We start from the raw sequence: 22,217 nt of genomic DNA on the forward strand, positions 1-22,217 counted from the left end.
ATCCAAATTAAGTCCTACTCACTGGGTTCTTGGGGCACTGCTGCTCTCTCGACATACGGCAGCTGATCGCTAGGTGTGAATGACATCATTTTCACATCTTAGCTTTAACTCACCAGATTTCAGCCGATTTGTGCGAAGTATTTATAAAATTTGTACAAGAACCTATCTTGCAAATCAGTGTATCAATTAGTTAAAACTGAATCACAATCTCCAGAGCATTTCCTGAGATTAGCCTGCATATACAGATGGACGCCATCAAGCGACTTCGGTTTGTATGTACAGAGATTGTAACGTAATTATCTTTCCATGACGATTCCAAAAGACAGAATTGTTTCGTAGCTCTCACTGGAAAGTTTAAATTCATAATGTTAGCCGAATTGCCGACTAAGCCGATTGTGTAAGTGAGCGACAGAAAACTTTCTTGTGTGGAATGCATGTGCTGTTACTCAAAAAAATGTGTGTGAAATCTTATGGGACTTAACTGCTAAGGTCACCAGTCCCTAAGCTTACACACTACTTAACCTAAATTATCCTAAGGACAAACACACACACACCCATGCCCGAAGGAGGACTCGAACCTCCGCCGGGACCAGCCGGCTGTTGCTCAGACAGTATTTGTAGGCCCTTTTGAAGTTATTTCAGCCCTTCATGGAACACAAGCGCTGCGCCCTATATCAAATTGCTCGTCTAGACTTAACCTACTAACAGTCAGACGACGACGTTTTAGTACCATCTCCATTATCTCTTAACACTATATTTAGAACTTAAGCTTTCTTTTCGCAGCCTTCTGTTGCTACATCAGACACGTCAACAAATGACAGCGCAGAAACCTTCGACACGCTTAGCGATTCTACGTAGCACCAGAATTTTCCCGTTTGCTCGGCAACAATTTTGGCTACTGTATGTAGTTGTATGCTTGGCCCATCATTCATGTTACACACGCACAAAGTTTACTAACTTTTACCTGTTGCCGTTTGCACTTCCTTTTTTGAAACGTGAGTGCAACATTATTTAAGAGGAACTCTGGCAACGGTTTATTTGCTCTTCTAGCAAAAAATTATTAACTTTAGTAACCATTGTCGCTATGGTAATATCGTAATCACACTACCGATAAGGTCAGACGTGCTTGTGGCTACAAGGTCTAAAATATTTCTGGGCTGTCGAAGTAGTTGCTCCAGACAGTTTTTGGAAACTGTGTTCAAAAGTAATACACAAGGCTACGTATTCCTACCACCTGCGATGAATCTATAGCCCTTTCAATTTGTCCTTGTTAGGTTACAGTAGCCTCCAATCTGTACTAAGTGCTCTGGGTATTTGTGCACTACTGAGCGTAGAATTTCTTTGAATGATTCTACAACTGTCACCGTGGAAACGTGTGGTCGGCAACAACATCCGGTAATGAACTTGATTTCACCTGGTCGTGTTACACACGTCCAGATACCTTCACCAACTCAAGTTCGACCTCGACAGACACAACAGTTTTTTCAACTGCAAGGAAGACTCCGCCATTTATGCCGTCAAAGTTTAGGCTGTTAACGGTATACATTCCATGAGTCACTAAATATTTTAGTGATGTCTACTTCGGGTTTCATCCAGCTTTCGGGTCTGTGAGTAATTTGATGTAAATTCAGGAGCTTCGTTACGAATGCCAAGACAATTTAGTGTATAATTTTGACAGTCAAACTGTCTTTACTTTGTACGCGATCTGATTTCGCCCTCTACTTATTTACTGGCCAGCGTTGATCAGAGAACCGCAAATTACCGCCTAGTGCAAAAAAAAAAGAAGAATATAAATCGCGTGTGCACTCCACAAGTAGTCTACTACTGGAGTAGTTCCTCCTTTTGTGTAATTCACCACTGACCTGTCAAGGAGAGTCCTACAGTTCTCCCCCCCCCCCCCCCCCCCATACCCGCAGGTCCAGATAGCTGATTCCTCCTCGCTGTTAACTGATACGAAAAGTTCGGTTTTGTTAGTTTCTAGAAGGTCTGAGACGTTGTCCTCTTGCGTTCCTTCTTCAACTACCTGCTGGACAAGACATTGAAATCAAACCCACATGAGTCCCTTTTCTGGCACCTGTCTGAAACGCGTCAGTCTCCCTTTCTGTATGTAAAATGTGGCAGTGTCCCACTATTACAACTCCATGATCAGAAAACTTACTCGTGATGTAACTCTGAAGCTTTCTGCTGCCACTGTTTCTGAGGCAGGTGGTCTACAATAGCTTCCGCTGACCCTCTTTTATCAACTTTTGATCCTTAAGTTTATCCAGACCAATTCACATTGTGTGTCTGTAATGACATCACTAGATGCTATCAAATTCTTTACTGCAGTTTGCAGTAAATATGGCGCCACCGTTGGCATCTAACCTAACCTTGAGATATATATCCCATTCTGAATTCAGAATTTAGGTACTGTTCCCTACTGGTTTCATCAGACTTTCGATTCTTAATACCTTCTGGGCATCATTACATTTAATAAACGATACTAATTCTGTAACCTTACCGCGGAAGTTCATATCGTATTGATCTTGTCCATTTCTGATCTGAGAGGACTATGAGATAGATGTGGTTGACCTATCTTCGAAATCGTAAGGGAATTCATCACTGAGTAGAACTGAACAGTGTCTGTACAATTGTTTTTAGTAGTGTTTTTCGATCGTCTGTATGTTGTGTGTTAATTTTGCTATGTAGTTTTCCGCCGCTGTAATGGGTACAGTTATGAATATTACTCCTGATATTAATACAGATTGCTGAGAAGTGTAATTCGGGCACGATCATCTTAGAACTGTCATGTGTCAGTGATATTTTTAAAATAATTCATTTCACAAGTTAACACTTAAATTTGTTAAAGTAAAGTTGTTTTCATCATCTTAGTTTTGTAAGTGCACTACGTATGTTTTTTTTCTGTAATTTTCATGGTGTCTCTCAAAAGCGATACATGTAGTTACATAGTAACAAAACCGCCCGTTAACATAGAAATCGGAAGAATTTAATAAATCCTCAGGCGTGTCGACGAACGAAGGACGCTACCAAAAGGAGGACCTGGTGTGTGTCCGGGATGCCCTCATTGTATGGGAAATAGAGATCAGATGATCTAGTTGCCGTTTAGTGAAACTGAAGGATATTTTGATTTTCAGTCATACAAAGTTAAAGGGATACTCACTATCGGTTATCGCCCATTCCTATTTTAGCGAATACCATCTACTTTACGTTGTTGGCCTCACTTGAAATGAGTTGTTGTTTTGTTAATAGGCCCCTAATTGTGGATAAGTCTTTAAAAACAAAGGGGATTGAATCGAGTTTGACTCGTTCACTACCCTTATGGGAAGTTAAAAATATGTACGCACTACTATAATAGCCCTATTATCTGTGTATAACAGTTTAACGTTAACACTCGACTCGTTATTTGGAGACTGATACAACTTTTGGGTTACAATATTTCAAAATTTCACGCGACAGCGGAACAGTAAAATCCTTACGAATAACATGAAATTAAATTCAGTGGATAAAAGTACATATGGATTTGCCTGTGTTGCCCAAAAATCGCGTTGACCAACACAAATATCGCTCTAAAAATGACGGTTGCATATCTTGAAGAAATTTGCTCAAGTTTCTACCATTAGTAGCCCAAAAGGCAAAATATCACCCATTGCAGCCACCTGGGCGGTAACCAATTATAAAAATCAGTTCCGATATGGAAATATCGGGAGGGGTTTGTGGAGAGCGGAGGATGTATGTGATGACAGCACTTTCTATAGTTCTTTTCTAATAGATTTTATCAGTGGGCTCTTGAATTCTTCTGAGCCGACTGAGCCCTGGATACCCCCTCGCACAACTTTCGTGAGACATCCGTTTATGCTCTTGTACTTGTAATGACACAATAACTGGAATACTTGATCACTTAAGGAAATTGAAGAATTTTATTGAAATGAAAGACACTTTCAACAAAATATGAGATTCAGTCGAGGAGTTTGGGATGTTTTGATGTGCTGAAGGAACTCTGACCTGGTTTCAGACAAGCCACAAATTTAAATACAAGATTGTAGTAGGAGAAAGATAGTTGTTGCCAAAAGAGATTTGAATCCGTTTATCTTCATACGTAATTCAGCGCAATGTTAAAATTATTCTGCGTTAAGAAAGTGATCATTATATAAGAAGACTGAGATGTGTTGTGTTAGCAAACTGACAATGAATTATATGGGAATTTTAATTCGTTTGGCAGTAGGCTGAAGTTATCATATATATGTATATACTTGATTTGCGGTTTGCTTTTTCTTCATATATGAAACCAAACTCTTTAACAGATTGGACCTCCCCTTGTGCAAAATCCTGGCCAAGTCCTTGAACGAACTCGTTCAGTATAGAGGGGAACTGACGATCGTTACCTAGCCCTTTTTCCATTTCGTCATATGAGCAGACGCCGTTGGTATTTGTGTGTCGTCAGTACTTCAGGCGAAATCATTAAAAAAAAAATCTGTCATACACCCGCACGGTTGTCGTCGATGGTTATTAATGGCTTGTCGAAGACATGTGTGTTTTGAATCGTGCTCCGACTAGCACAATAATGAATCGAATGGATCGCCCGACTAGGCAAACCGTGGACCTGAACAGAATGGGAAACAACGTCGTCTTTACGTCCAAGAAAGAATGAAAGGAGGTATAAATCAACTGTGTTCAACTATTGATACACGTAGAGCTCCGTTACACGCTGCTCGAATAAACAGTCTTTCAAATGACTATCAACCTCGTCCAAGGCAGAGACTTAATGTAATTCGTTTCTTAGTCTGCGGTGGCTGTAAATTCGAAAGGTAACAGCAGTTTTATTTACCTGTGTCCCTCATTTGCAGGGGTAGTGGACGTTTCATAGTATTATGTATAAGAACCAAAATAACATAATTCGATTGCATAAATGCTTACACTACTGAAAAACTATTTTTTGAAGAACAAAATCCCAGTCTGTTTAAATCAGCACAACCTCGTTGGATTGATGTTCCCAGTCTGTGAATGTGCCGACTGATACTACCGGATTTTAGTTAGTGCGTCCGTCAGAACACATGTGGTCCTGTTACTTATATCACTCTTTTCTAACATTATGCACCACATATTCCCAGAATTACATATTAGGCCTTCCATAAACTTGTAGAACTTTAAACTAGTAGCTTGAGGACAATGTTATCTTTAATAACGAACACAAGAGCATGTAAATTATTGAATTACTGAATGATGATAAAATATATCAATGTATAATCGAAATATTTATAAGAAGAGATCATTTGACACACATAAAGAACGAATTACTATTGGCTAGGATAAGATGAAGGGTTTGGCCATATGATGTGGCTGGGTGTGGTCTGGGCGGCGCGAACGTTACTTCCTCCTTCCTTGTTCTGTTCTCCTAGTGCAGAACGGAATCGTTTCGGTACACATAGGGCTGGGCATCAAGTTCAGTTGTCAACTGCAAAAAAGTTGCGTAGTTAACGTTATGCTCGTTTTTCTGTATTCTACGGCTATTGGCTAAAATAACGAGGGGCTATACACAAGGCGTGGCCAGGGCGTGGTCTGGTCGGCGCCAACGTCCGCTACCTCCTTCCGCATTCTGTTATCCTAATACAGAGCGGAATCGTTTCGGGTACACGTCACTGTGGGCGCCATGTTTAATTGTCAAATGAAAAAAAATAAAAAATGCGTAGTTAGCTTTTTGTTCGTTTTTCTGCAACCTACGGCTATTGGCTAAGATAATGAGGGGATGTACACAAGGCGTGGCCAGGGCGTCATCTGGGTGGGGCAAACGTCCGATTCCTCCTTCCGCATTCTGTTTCTCGTAGTGCAGAGCGGAATCGTCCGGGATACACATCGCGGTGAACATCAACGTTTAACTGTCAACTGGAAAAAAAAAATGTTGCTTAGTTACATTTTTGTTCGTTTTTCTGCATTCTGTTACCATTGGCTAAACTAACACTACTGTGGCCCACATGGTGTAGAGAGGGCCTACAGTCTGGGCAGCAACATGCTTGTCGTATAAATATACATAAATGATTAACGAGTTAATATAAGTAATACATTCATGAAGCATTAAAGTACTTCATACCAAATATGTCCAAAACACCTGAATTGCGTTTCACCTGATTTGCACGAAGCCTACATAATGTAGCTGTACTCCAGAACAGGGCGGATAAACGCGGTGTAAGCTGTCTCTTTAGTAGATCTGATGCACCTTCTAATTGTTCTGTCAATGAATCACAGTCTTCGGTTCGCTCTACCCACAATATTATCTATGTGATCGTTGCCATGTACGTTATTCGTAATTGTAATCCCTAAGTATTTAATTGAATTTACAGCCTTCAGATTTGTGTGACTTATCACGTAATCGAAATTTAGCAGATTTCTTTTAGTACTCATGTGAATAACTTCACACTTTTCTTTATTCAGGGTCAGGTGCCACTTTTCGCACCAGACAGATATCTTATCTAAATCATTTTGCAATTTGTTTTGGTCATCTGATGACTTTAAAAGACGGTAAATGACAGCATCATCTGCAAATAAACTAAGAGCGCTACTCAGATTGTCTCCTATGTCATTAAGATAGATCAGGAACAAAAGAGTGCCTGTAACACTTCCTTGGGGAACGCCGGATATTACTTCTGTTTTACTCGCTGACTTTCCGTCTGCCGTCCGGGGTGGCCGAGTGGTTCTATGCGCTACAGTCTGGAACCATGCGACCGCTACGGTCGCAGGTTCGAATCCTGCCTCGGGCATGGATGTGTGTGATGTCCTTAGGTTAGTTAGGTTTACGTAGTTCTAAGTTCTAGGGGAGTGATGACCTCAGAAGTTAAGTCCCATAGTGCTCAGAGCCATTTGGACTTTCCGTCTACTACTACGAACTGTGACCTCTCTGACAGGAAATCACAAATCCAGTCGCACAGCTGAGGCTATATTCCATAGGCAGGCAGTTTGGTCAGAAAACGCTTGTGAGGAACGGTGTCGAAAGTCTTCTGGAAATCTAGAAATATTGAATCAGTTTGACATCCCCTGTCAATAGCACTCGTTATTTCATGAGTATAGAGAGGTAGTTGTGTTTCACAAGAAGAATACGTGCTGACTATGTGTCAATAAATCGTTTTCTACTTTATGCTTCATAATGTTCGAACACGGTATACGTTCCAAAACCCTACTGCAAATCGACGTTAGCGATATGGGCCTGTAATTCAGCGGATTACTCCTATTTCCCTTTTTCGGTATTGGTGTGACTTCAGCAGTTCTCCAGTTCTTAGGGATGGATCTTTCTGTGAGCGAGCGGTTTTATATAATTGCTAAATATGGAGCTATTGTAAGAGCATATTCTGAAAGGACTGGTATACAATCTGAACCGGAGGTCTTGCCTTTATTAAGTGATTTAAGCTGATTTGCTTCACGGAGGACATATACTTCTATGTTTCTCATCTTGGCAGTTGTTCTAGATTGAAATTCAAGAATATTTACTTCGTCATCTTTGGTGAAGGAGTTCCGGAAAACCGTGTTTAATAACGTTGCTTTATCGGCACTGTCATCAGTGACTTCACTGTTGTTATCGTGCAGTGAAGGTATTGATTGCGTCTTGCCACTGGTGTGCTTTATGTATGGCCAGAATCTCTTTGGATTTTCTGCCAGATATCGGGACAGAATTTCATTGTGGAAATTATTAAAAGCATCTCGGATTGAAGTATGCGCTGTATTTCGAATCTCTGCTAAACTTTTCCAATACTGGGGATTTTGCATTCTTTTAAATTTGGCATGCTTCTTTCGTTACTTCTGCAACAGCAATCTGACCCGTTTTGTCTACTATGAGGAATCAGTACCATAACTTATTAATTAATTTGGCATGTATTTCTCAATTTCCGTCGATACAATCTCTTTAAAACCATTCCACATGTTTTCTACACTTACATGATCAGATCGGAAGGACTGTAGACTGTCTCTTATAAAGGCGTTAAGAGCATTTTTATCAGCTTTTCTAAATACTTGTGCCTTGCGTTTCTTTTTGATGGTTGTAAGTGTTACGATATTCAGCCTAGCAGGAACTGCCTTGTGATCGCTAATCCCTGCATTCGTCACGATACTCCCTATTTGTCCCGGATTATTTGTTGCTAAGAGGTCAAATATACTTTCGCAACTATTTACGCTTCGAGTGGGCTCATGAACTAATTGTTCAAATAATTTTCTGAGAAAGCATTCAGTACGATTTCGGATGACGTTTTATGCCTGCAGCCGGTTTTAAACGTACAATTTTTCCAGCATATCGATTGTAGATTGAAGTCACCACCGACTATAATTGAATGAGTGAGGCACCTATTTGAAATGAGACTCAAGTTTTCTTTGAACTGTTCAGCAACTATACCTTCTGAGTCGGGAGGTCAGTAAAACGATCCAATTAACAGTTTAGTGCGATTGTCAAGCATAACTTCTACCCAAACTATTTCGCAGGAACTATCTACTTCAATTTCACTACAAGGTAAACTAATTATGACAGCAATAAATACTCAACAACCAACTGTATTTAATCTATCCTATCTGAACACTGTTAGATCGTTTGAAAAAATTTCGGCTAAACTTATTTCTGGCTCTAGCCAGCTTGCTGTAACTATTACTATTTGATCTTTCTATTAAGGGTTGGAGCTCTTGTTGTTTACCAACACAGCTACGACGTTTACAACTGCAATACCGATCGTTTCTACAAATACCTTAGTGTGCTTTACCTGCCCTGGACGGACGCTCTTTCTGGGGTTTCCTGAGACCCTCTAAAAAAAAAAAAAAACCATAGTCCCTTCCAAGCAGCCCCCGCTACCCGTGTAGCCACTTCCTGTGTGTAGTGGACGCCTGACATATTAAGCGGAATCCGGAAACCCACCACCCAAGGCGCAAGTCAAGGAATCTGCAGCCCAAATGGTCACAGAACCACCTGAGCCTCTGATTCAGACCCTCCATCCAGCTCTGCACCACAGTCAGTTCTATCGACGATGCTGCAGACGGTGAGCTCTGCCTTAATCTCGGAAGCAAGACTGGCAGCCTTTACCATTTCAACTAGCTGCCCAAAACCAGAGAGAATCTTCTCCAATCCAAAGTCATGGGTACCGACATGAGCCACCACCTGCAGTTGGCTACACAGTATACTCTTCATGGCATCCAGAAGCACCTTTTCCACACCGGTATGCACACAGAGTGCACACTGACTTCTTTCCCCTCTTTGGCAGCCATGTTCCTGAGGGGCCCGATTATGCGCCTATCGTTAGAGATCCCAGCTACCAGCTAACCCACTTTCTGTTAATTCTCAGACCTTGCGGGATGAGAAGCTTCCTCTGGAACAGTGTGAACGACTGCATCGTGCCTTGAGACTTTGTCAGCCACAGATAACGCCTGAAATCTGTTCGTCAAACGAATCGAGGAGGCCCTACAATCGGCCCCTCAGAAAGTCTTTCGCTGCCTGACAGGCTTTGGAATGATCTCCTACTCGACCTGCAGTGCTGGCAGTACCTGGGGTGGCCACAGCAGTGGACCGATTGGGGGACACGTGGGACATGGTTGATGCCCCCCCCCCCTCCCGCTGATGCCACTTTGCCACTTGGCAGCAGCCTCAAGCAGTGTGACAAAGCCAATGGAGCCTGCAGCTGTGAGCGGAGAGTCAGAAACTCAGCTCGCATCTGTACACAACAATGACAATTCCTATCCATTACTGAGCTCTCTCCTGTTTAAAGCTCTTAAAAATGTGTAACAAACGAACGGTGTACTCGACTTATTAGCAGCAGGAAGCAGGAATTCGAAGTGCTCTCTCGACACTAAGCTACACTAACCAAAACAAACAAAACATATACGATACGAGGGTCGCTAACAACGGCGGTACTGTACGCTACTCTGCTATTGAAATAAAAGGTTGTGACTAGTAAGCACTCAAGCCAGCAAGGAATTACAAAAATAAACTAGTAACTACACAGGTATCTGTAAATAAGTAGCTCCTGTTGGAAGCTCGTAAAAAATATATAACAAACGAACAGTGTACTCTCCTTATTGGCAGCCGGAAGTCGCGGTGCTCTATCACTGACGGTCTACCACATGAAGAGACTTTAAAACTGAAGAATGTTTATCGCCAATAGTTCTGTGTGCAATTGATAAGGATTGTAACGAAACCATGAACATATTTGTTCTGAACCAAGGTTCGAATCCGTATACGTGCCTTTCTTTGAGATCTAGAGGGTTTTGCAATTTTGCAGAAAACAACAAAATGATCGAACTATGTCGCTCCGTGTGGGTCTCATACCACGAAAAAAAAAAATCTGAATTCGAATTCCAGTCCAGCATCAAAGTTTTCAGTCTCAGTTTCAAATAAAATAAGAAGCCTGAGACCTTAAATGACAATTGACTCATTAAATAAAATAAAGTTTCTAGTGCAAGGAAGCTCACTGACGACACAATTTCTGTTTGCCGCGACTTCCGCCTCTGTTATGACCAAACCTAAACCGACTATGCCCCAGATGGTAGAGAATGGATATGATGTTTGTAGTGCAAATTCTTAACTACGGTGCAACTTAACGTTCTTCACTTATCACTACTACAGGTGGAGGAGATCTGTTCCTTTGAGTTTAAAACAAATGCTAGAAGTAAAAATCGAACCGATACCTCGCAACTATGAAACTGAAAGTCACTCGTCAAGACTACTGAAGCCCACTTTTGCTACATTCATTGTTGTGTCTAGCGTAATAGGCGCTTAGCTTACAAATGAGACACCGTGAAAAAATTCATTTCTCTATTAACTAATTAATTATCAGCAGGCTTCTAACACGGAAATTATACTAGTCTCAAGTTAGCAGGATGTAGAGACGCTTTTTGGTATCATAGCCTCGATTCGAAGCCATTTTGAAATTTTAACTGTTTCAAGAAATTTCTTAGGTCGACATATACCATTGCACAGTACAAAGTAGGCAAATACGTCTATTATTACTGCCGTTATCGCTATTAAATTTTTAATTCTGCTGCTGCTGTCCGCGTGCTTGAGAAATAATGTAATGTTTTTTGGTAATATTTAGACGCAGTTCCCAAAAAATAGTTGAATATTTAGTTCGCAGCAAATGGATGCGGCGTTCTGTGACAACTGTACCGTAACAAGTAGTTATTTAGTTCTTTCCATCTGTAGTGAAGACTTTTCAAGTTAATATCGGACATCTCTAGTTATTCTTAGACAACATTAAAATTAAATTAGCTGATGAACACGATACTTCATAAGACAAATTGCGTTGCATTACTTCAATAACTTGCGTTTAGCAGCGACGCTTGTAAATCGCTAAGACTGGCAGTAAACGCCACTTTCAAAGCCAGAGGATTTTCGTATTTTCTGTTAATTCATATCTTCTGTTCATTATTTCCATTTGGTCGAAGCCACCTATTTCAAATAGAGGAAAGAAAAAATACTGCGGAAGATCAACAGTTTTTCGTTGTAATACACTCATTCTACGTGGCCCAAGTTCACATTTTCGCAGAATTACTCTAATTGTAATATCACTTCAACACTGCAGAAAAATATTTCATCGTGGCAAAACTCACATCCGACTCAGAGGGCTTATACTTAGTAGCCAACCTGAAAGTCTAGCTTTGTGGAACACCAGTTTCAGTAAAGTGCTGTTGCGAAGACTGTTTAGCACTGGTCTTTCTCACCGGGAAATACGTAATTGATTTATTCGACTCCATAGGTATACTGCAACAGTAATTTCGTGTGCAAGCAATGCTTACGAACTGCAGTATTAAATTGTGCCATGGCCTCCATTTCTATAAATTCCTGACCTAAACTGGCTCCGCGTCATTTCAAACGCCAGTTACTGCAACGTCTTACTGACACCGACAGGTGTGCGTACTACAGAATTCGTAGTTTCTTTCATGTGATCTTGCAATGACTGAAATAAAATTCGCATGACCGCAACATTAGGGGCTACATTTCGTTGTTCCTTTTGTTCTGGGAGATGAGTATTCTGGGTAGTAATCTTTTCCCATTCTAACCAGCGAAATGCAGAAAAATGTGGCCAGTAATCGCTTCACAAACTGCTATTTAGTGCTGTTAAGATGATTTATTTTAAGTTGGTTGTAGGTGAAGGAATTTAGTTTAATCTTAAAACAAATTAAGCAGGAACGCTCGCAAATTTACCGAATAAAAAAGGTTATTGTCCAGGTAGGAAAAGGTTTGGGAAATAAAATTTGCACATGAAACTTTCTGGAAAATTAAAACCGTGTGCCGGACCGAAACACGAACTCGGTATCACACGGCGTATTCCTGAAACTGTGGAAATCATAAGTTGAATCTGAGTTTAACCTCTTAAGGTATTGCACAGCTAAAAATACAAAACGGTCAATAATAAAAAATACTCCAGCCAGAGCAACATGATCTGCACCACAACGTGAATCTACATTTTACCTGCAATGTCTGGGAACGGTGTCATTATTATCACTACGTATGATGTGTTGAGACACATACATTTACATCATCCTCTAAACAATACTTACAATGAAACTAATTTATTAAATCTTTTTTCAAAGCGTGTAATCGGGAATGATTCTGACTTCTTAGGCGAAGAAAGTGCTCTTCTCCCTCTACTGCACTTCGCTTCCTCCTGCCCTGTCATGGGTTCTTACTTGCTTAATCTCACTGTTGGAGGAATTTCATAAACGACGCATTCTTGCGCTTTGTGAAGATAGATACTGTATCAGCACCATTTCTTTGCCGTAGGATACACCAATTCGACGATACCATGCTTGGTGAAGAGGGTGGCGGAGGAAAGCAACGTCAATCATCTTTGTCTCCCTGGACGTAAACAGGCTACCACGGAGGACCAAGACTATCGTGTACTCCACTGCAGTGATGAATACCCTTTCACAACTAGCACAGAAATAAGGAACATCCTCCAGCTAAGTGAGAGTAGGTCACCATCCGTCGTCGTCTCAACGAGAACGGGAGGTATGAACGATAATCGGCGAAGGTATGACCAAACTGCTGTCACAGTTTGGGGTTTGATATCAGCTATTGGTTGCGGCGTTCTGTGGCAATAGGATCGTCCGTTTTCTAGTTATTACTGCTCCGAAATACTGTATAACGTAATGCTTCCTTCTGTTCGTCAGAGATTTTCGGAGGCTGAATAATGTTCCAACAGTGTAAAACACTAGTTTCAAATGAATGTAGACGTTGGGCTGTAGGACTGGCCTCCAACGCTGCAGACCTCAGTCCCATAGAGCATGTATGGACAAAGATGCAGAAAATTATTGGGAGCGGAAGACCAGCACCGACTACGATGCCGGAACTGTCCGAAACAATTCATGACGCGAGGGAAGTGTTGTCACAGAAAAACAGACTCGTCCGGAAACTTTTGCCTCCATTCTCTGGCAGCTAAATGCCGTTGTATAGGAGGGGGGAAACTGAGCACGGTACTGAATTATTGTGTTGCTATCGAGAAAATTTTGTTTACGGAAAATGAACGTTTTGTACTCCCTCGAAGAAGAGGGAAATTCATTTGTCTTAGCTCTCTCTCTTTCTCTATCTTTCTTTCTCCCCCCCCCCCCCCCCACCATCTCTCTTCCCCTCCCCCTCTATATCTCTCTTTTTTTTTCAATACACTTTTGATTTCAAATTTTTTTACGAGCATTGATCAAAAAGACTGAGAGAAACATTAAACTATTTTTGTTTTGTCCCATGACACATGACGTCAGTGTTGATGAAGGCATCAAAGAGAAAGTACTTGGTCGTTTTTCTGTCGAGAAAAAGTATCATTTTAGTTTGTGTTCTCTGTATCTGCATGCAGGCAGAATAAGAATACCGACGAAATCACAAAGGAGGTATCATTTCCATTTAACGCCAAACTCAAATCACAATGCATGCGGAGAAAGAGTGATGCAAGACCAGCGGGTAGATGTAAAGTCGAGCATTTAAGTCCTCTACATCATCAGTTATATGCTTATGAATACTTTAAAATTATGTATAATACTTTAAAATTATGAATTCTTCATAATTCTCGTTGCTCAGCTACAATAATAACTCTTACCACGAATTAAAAATCATGAGAATAACAGGATTCGCATCATTTACCTGCATAGTAGGAACTGATCGCCTAAAGCACTACGTCATTCTACCAATAGCTTAAGTTTCATTTACGAAATGGTATAATATGGTTTGTGATGTCACACATTTTCCACGAAAAAGAAATGAAGCAACGAGTGAAAGTGGCGCAGGGCGTCTTCGACGGAAATGCAGACTGTTCATCTGACTTTGAATTGTGTGAACGGAGCTATGAAGAATATAAGCTAACTGAAAGTGACACGAAGGGTGTTCTGTTAGGTCTTATCAAAGCTGCTTAATTTGAAGATGTTGCGTGTGGCAAAGTGTGAGAAACTTAATAGCTGCCAACGCAAATGCAACACAGTTTCGACACGGTGATAGCAGCGTTACTCGTGTGGAATCTGTTCGTGCAGAAAATGGTGTGAGAGACTCTTAAGCATATATTTTGTCATCATGATTGAAATGTACCAGAAAATGCCGTTGAATTTGTCACTTATGATATCTATCTTACGACGAAAGTTTTGATGAAATGAAAGAAAACTGTTTGTTTCAGGCCTAGTTTTGAAATGATTCCAGTATATCACAGAGTAATCAAAATGTATATTTACAACGAAATGTATCTCTTCTGATACAGATGCAGAAAGAAAAATATGAAAAGCCTTTCTTGATTCGGAACTTCACGTTATTCGTAGCATACATAGGCTCATCGTGGATTTTGTGTTTTGCAATCGATGCTCTGTGGTTGTCTCTTTGTTTGTGCGCCTATCATCCATGGAGAGTGTTACTGAAATCGATCTCAAAAAATGTTTTCCAAGTCAATTATTGTAAAAAAGGTGTCTTACCTACTCATATATTTTACAGTGCAAATACTGGAGATGTTCTAAAAATGTGCAACAAGTCTGGCAATGATCTTTGTAGTTTCAGTAGCTTAAGACAGAAAAACACGTAATAATTGAGATAGTTAATCATTTGTGTTGTTTAATTTGCAGTCATTGCACCTGAGTGTTGCTAGTACCAACACTCTAGTCCCTAAACCCAGCTACAGAAACTCAGATAAGACTCACTGACATTTTCTTTGGGTATTTCAGCACCCGGTCGCCACGTCTTCGAGTCCTCGCAACGTTGGTATACGCCCTGCTAGAAGTATAACTGAATTTTGTCAACAAAGCAGGGTTTGGCAACGTCGAGTTTCTTACTGGATGACGCAGAATTGGCATATAAATTTAATTTTATATATTTGCATTATTTCCATTAAACAATTTGAGTGATTTTTCACATAAGCTGTGAAATAAAGTTATCAATATAAGGTTCTGAGCCCAATAAAATCATTCGACGTCGAAATTCTAATTAATCTCATAGCGTACGTTGCTACCGTATGTGTCCTAGCCAGCACTGGAACAAAACGGGTTAGCTCAACGTTGCAGTACGTGAGGAAACCTGGTCTGTAAAGTGGGGGCTGCATTTGTTCCCCCTTCCAGTCTCGCTGAACTACACATTATTACCCATTTGGTGACAGAGCTACAAGCAGTCTGATCAGTAATCAATACGGAAATCTCGTTTGTTTTATTTACGAAATTTTTATTTATGAAATGCACATTTCGATACTACTTCATTGTGACACAACACAGCAAGTAAACTGTTTTTAAATCCAGAATGAGTAATATCTTTCTAATTTGTGGTGATTAGGCACGCTCCTGTTACAGATACCTTATGTTTTATTTCATCTTACGGATATCGTGGTAATATGAATTTCATGTGAATTAGCACGGCACATATTTTAAAAGCGTTTCCCGTTACTTAATTGAACACAGTAGGAAATATTAGTCCGCAGTTCGTGGTCTCGCGGTAGCGTTCTCGCTTCCAGAGCACGGGGTCCCGGGTTCGATTCCCGGCGATGTTAGGGATTTTCACCTGCCTCGAGATGACTGGGTGTTGTTGTGTCATCTTCATCATCATCATTCATCCCCATTACAGTCGGAGGAAGGCAATGGCAAACCACCTCCACTAGGACCTAGTACGGCGTGCGGGTCTCCCACATCGTTCCCGTACGCTCTGTAAAGGAGTATGGGACTTCATCATCATCATCATCAGGAAATATTTGAGGGAAATTAATCATCAACAGTATCTTCTCTCGCTTTGTTTAAAATGGTCTTAAACGCTAAGGCAGTTTACCAATTCCCTGCCTGCAGCAACCTAATGGATCTCAGTTAAAGATGTTGTCAAACCAGAGAGAACTGTTTATCGATAAGGCGCTAGGAAGGTAAACATTTGAGGGGGAAGGTCAGAAGAATAAGTGCGTGAGGGATCACTTTTGAAACTCCTGGATAGTTTTGTTAGTAAAGCCGGCAGAGCACGTTATCGTGTAATACCAAGAAGTGTAGAATTTTGTACGTCGTTTTTTCTTACACTGCGATCGATACGTGTTTTAGTCGTTGGCAAAAAATACCAGCTGCGGTATAATCAACGCTGGGGAGGTTTTCAGAATGCACCACAGAGTTTCCGAGTCACCAAAGGCAAAATATTATGTCCACACTGCCATTTTATCGAGTTTTTGTTTTAGGGCTCGGTCATTAATTCTTCTTAAGATGTTTTTGTAAAGGCGTTATAACGAGTAACTAGTAAGAATATTGCGTTGGAATCCTCACTGAGCCAGCTAATGACGATCAACCAAAAAAGCATTAATAGTCAACGCTTTCGTTGTCTTACTATAGAGCATACGGTACCCCTGCTCCCGTCTTTTGAACCTTATCTACTGAGTGAAAATGTCGCACGACGGTAAAATGGTCGCACTTCGTCACGGGTGTCTGTTATTGAGGCTTCTTGAATGTGCAAAATCATTCATGCCAGAACGATATTTCTTGAAGAAAAAACATGTTTTGCTAATGTGTTTTGCCCAAAAGCTCTCTCATCACACACAATATCAGGATTCAAAGCAGCCTCTGCTGCCTTCACCCCTCTGCTAAAATCAAATCGAACAATATGTCGCAGATGTCAGAGCTTTTTCCACTTGCAATTTTAATTTATCGCACTTAAACAACATTCATAAGTTTCAAATACGCAAAATCCTAATCGTAACTGTGGTACAACCTGACTAAGAGAAGGGATCGGTTAGTAGGACACATTCTGAGGCATCAAGGGATCACCAATTTAGTACTGGAGGGAAACATGGGAAGTAAAAATCATAGATGGAGACCAAAAGATGAATACAGTAAGCAGATTCAAAGGGATGTAGGTAGCAGTAGTTACTCGGAGATGAAGAGGACTGCACAGGATAGAGTGGCCTAGAGAGCTGCATCAAACCAGTTTTTGGATTGAAGACCATGACAACAACAACTGTGGGAGGGGTAAATAGGATAACTTCAAACAAGAAAACGACCGTAATAAATACACTCATTGCGCACCGCCACGTTCACCTGGTCGGAGGCGTCTAATGTTGGCGGCGGGCTGCGTATGGCAGGTAGCCAGTAGCTGCTGTGAGGCGAGGAAACTCTCGAACGTAAATTGTGCTGATTTTGATGCAGCAACGAGCTGTCTCTTGGACATGTTTCTGGAACTTATTGCGATTATAGGAGGATTAGAAAATGAAACGAATCATGTTTGCGGTTCCATCAGACTGATAACCTTAGCAGATATCCAATATGCGATTTAAAGAATCTAGAGAATCGAGTGGACCCGATCGGGCGACTTTATATCTACAAAAGCACGAAACTTACCGATTCTTCTTCTTCTTCTTCTTCTTCGAATCTTCTTCTTCTTCACTAGACCACAAGCAGATACATTTCCTTAACTCCTCGAGAAGACTTCTTCCATAAATTTCCGCATCCCGTAGTGCTGCCAGATCGTGCATATGGCGGTACTTACAAGTCTAATGTGCGGGCGGGCATATTTTTCGCCTTAAATGGACGACTCGGACTTCATCTCTGTGGTGGCCGGCCAGCAGCCACGTTTTATGTCTGATATTGTACTTTCTTTTCATTTAGATGAAATATTCTGAATGCCTTCCGTTTCGTATGTGAGTAAGTAAAATTCATTGTTTGAGCCCAGTTTTAACGTTTGGCTCCTAAGCTTTGACTGCTCTTTTCTGTCAAGTTCCGAGAAGGCCTCATCTACATTAGGAAAGATGGACATCATGAAAATAAGTATACCACAACAGTATCATGTTGGCTCAGTGGTGATGCACTCGATTTCCAATGTGCTGGTCGATATACAAGTCGGTTTGGATCTTGCTGGAGAAACAGTGCACCTTTTAACTTTTTTTCTCGTTTTCAGCAATCGATCTGTAGCCGGCCAGGATGAAATTCAGTGACCAAATCCTAAAACAAGCTCTTCACTATAAGCCCATGATCTACTCAGTACATTGTAGGAGTGACCAGAAGTGTCTATTTTGAAAATACTCAGAAGCAGCACAAGAAAGGTGCAGGAAAGGCTCCACAGGACTCTTAAATGACAGTAATTTGTATGGTGTTTGTCATTTAGGAGATCATCACGCGAGACAAACGTTGCTGAAGCAATGAATACTCAGGTAAATGTGGAAGTGACAAACATACTGATTAGCAAAGTTGCAAGCTTTTTCACCTCTTTTTTATGTATCTGCATCAGAAGAGAAACTTTTTCCTTGTAAATATACATTTTAATTACTTTGTGATTCACTTAAATCATTTCATAACTGTGACTGAAAGAAAGAGTCTTCTTTCGTTACATTAAAACTTTCGTTGTAAGACAGATATGGAAGTATATAATTTAACTGCATATTCTGTACATTTCAAGCATAATGGTAGACTATATGATTCAAAGATTCTCAAGCCTTTTTCTGCATGAGCAATTTATACATGAGTAATTTCGTAGTTACTGTGACGAAGTTTTGAGACACTTGCGTTAGCAGCTATTAATTTTCTCAACCTATCCCATCCAATGTATCGCCAAAATACGTAGGTTTGATAAAATCTAGCAGAGTACATACCGTGTCACTTTCAATTATGCTCTTCATAACTCCATTCATGGAATTTCCGTCGAAGGCGCCCTGCGAGACTTTCACTAGGTATATAATTTCCTTTCATGGAGAAGGTATGACATGACAGACCATATCATACCATTTAGTAAATGAGACGTACGTTATTGGTAGAATGGCGTAGAGGTTAAAGTGCAATGGATCCGGCTTTCGTAGCCATGAAGTGCTGACATGATTTGTGTTTGCGCCTGTGGGGCGCGCGCACTCGTTTTTGTTTACTATCAGCGACCATCACTTACGTGTCATTTACGAGTGGTAAAGCATGACCAACCGTTTTTGAAAATCTGCACTGCGATTAACCTTCTGCAATCATTACACCCGTCCAAAGGCTTTGGAAGTGGAACGATTCCTACGTGACGCAGCTAAAATCCCTGCTTCCGACATTTTGCGCATATTTTTGTCCATCTTAAACTGTATGGTGCACTTCAAAGACATCAATGACTTCATAACACCAGACAAGGACTACACTTTTTCCAGGTCGATGGTAACGTCGGCGTGGTCACTGTCGACTACACTGGCATGGCCGTGTGCACGATATAACTTTTCTAACTACCACTCGAGCTCCCAGTGGAAGATGCTCTCCTCCTCCATGTCACTGTACAAGGTCACATTGCTGAACGCTGGACGGAATTGCAAACGTACCCCGTTGTTAACGATGAACGATGGATCACTATTGATCTCCATTGTCATGTGCCGTCTTACCTACAAATCAGCAGCTGCTGCGCAGCATGATAGCCAACCCAAGACCTGTTCCATGTGTGGCAAAGAAGACCACTTTAGGTCTGAGTGTCTTCAGAGGCTCATCACCCAATTCCCAGCTGCTATCATTGTGCCTCCGATACCGCCGATAGTTTTACTGATCACCTATTCATCGGCACTCTTTTATCCTCCTGGGGTCTGTCATCAGTCGGACCACATAACAGTGTCCCTTTGAGCTGCCACAAATAACCCTGGGATCTAGTCTATATATCATGCTCATAAGGTAGGAGATGAGGTACAGGCAGAAGTAAAGCTGTGAGGATGGGCCGTGAGTCATGCTTGGGTAGTTCATACAGTAAAGCATTTGCCTGTGAAAGGCGAAGGTCCTGAGTTCAAGCCGTGGTCTGGCACACAGCTTTTATCTGCCAGGAAGTTTCAACAATTTTATAATATGGAATAACTGTTTTACACTGTCTGCAAACATGAGACGCTTTAGAGAGAAATCAATTGAATAGCGTAACTGAAAAGTATGGTACTCGAGACTATTGCAAAATCAGTGATTTCTGCATGTGGGAATACTATTATTTTCTGATGTAAAACATAAGGAAATTGTTGGTATGTAGTAATATTTTTGTTATACTGATCTACCAGTGATAACAAATATCATATAGGGTGGTGAAAAATTAAGCTGTATCTGAAATTGGTATTGTTTTGCTGCTATTAGCCTATCATGCTGTCACTAATTAAGACTTATCCAATGATGGTGTACAAAATACTAAAGCTCTTCATACAAAAACCAGTAGAAGTATTAAGATATTTTTTGTTATATCTGTAACAACAAAAAGCACTTACCTCAGGTTTCCAGTGATATTCAACATAGCCACAGATGTTCACTTCTTTCATCTGTTTACTATGTCAGATACTTAAAATATCGAAAGCTGACTAGTCACTGACCATTTAGATGACACCCAACAAAACTGATTTTCCAAGAAAAAACTGATTATCTAACAGAATAGCCATAGTTATCTAGAAATGCAATGGTGTTTGACTAGGCAAGAGATAATCAGAGGGGCCCAACACACTAATGTACACAGTTAAGAACTGCTGACAGCAGCATGAACGTTGGAAATATTAGACAAGAAATCTTTCATACTACTGCTACCCTAGACAAATTTCAAGTATTTTATTCAGTGATCTGAAGTGTCACTAACTATGCAAACATAAAAGTTATACTTATCTTTGACACAGAAGAAAACATTTGATCAACATATCAGTACTCACGTATTAGAATATTTTGTTACAACTCCCATCAACAGCTGGTATTACATATCTGTGTGGGTGAGTGAATGGAAACCATTTTATCTCAACCAATGAAAGGCTACAAATGATAAGACATGGTTGTGAGTTGTGCTAGCAGTGATATTTGTGTTTGTGAAATAATACATCCACTGTTCTTTGTAGGCTGTTGTGCAACTGAATGCTGAATTTTTTGGGACGTGTTGCTTCATTTTCATTATTAAGAAGTACAAATCACTGATATACAACAGTGACAAAGTTTTTTAAATTGCTTTCCACTTAATACAATCAGACTTACACACTAATGTATTGATGCCTCATCCATTGCAGTGTCTTCTTACATAAATAGATCACAGTACGACACCATAGATTTTGCAAAATCTTTATTTCATTGTTCATAACATTTCATCTCAGAAATTGAATTCATCATGACTGGTTTTTTTTCTGATAAATGGTTGATATACATGTTTCAATATTTCACCTATGTACAAATGACAAAGAAAACTAACTCACTCTATTGCTACACACATTTCATGATGAAGTGTAACAGGAGGCAACATGTTTATTTAACCTTGATGGATATACAACAAGAGAATAGTAACGATATGTGTTATTAAGAAGTGCAGCGATGAAGGGAGTGGTTTTGATACATTTAAATGATATGCTAAACAGATAGCAACAAACTCCACACATACACATATGGAGAAGACACTCAAAGAAACAGAAAATTTTTCCAAACACTTAGTGATGAAGAGTATAATGTTAGTGTCTGTGAACTTAGAACCAGCATGAAAAATAAATCTGTCCTATAATATATGAAATCCAAATATAAAGCTGGAAACATTACTGCCCTGTTTTTCCAGGAAATCAAAAGTACTGCTGTAAAAAATGAAGATCAGTTACTGAAAGACTTGGCTATTGAGAAGAGAGTCTAAAACTGAAGACAGAAATGTAAGCAGACGGGGACTAAGGTAAGTGGTTACACATCTTTGTCATAAGGTCTCTTCCATATGTTTATCTATTGCTACATAAACTGAACTCAAATTAAAAGAGGGCTCACCTCAGGTAAATACTAAACTTAATTTTATAATGCAGTATTCACTGTCTTACAATGACTGCATCCTAATGTACTTAAGTCTGATATACATTGAATAG

This window comes from Schistocerca cancellata, chromosome 4, assembly GCF_023864275.1.
Source record: "Schistocerca cancellata isolate TAMUIC-IGC-003103 chromosome 4, iqSchCanc2.1, whole genome shotgun sequence".
NCBI classification, from domain to species: domain Eukaryota; kingdom Metazoa; phylum Arthropoda; class Insecta; order Orthoptera; family Acrididae; genus Schistocerca; species Schistocerca cancellata.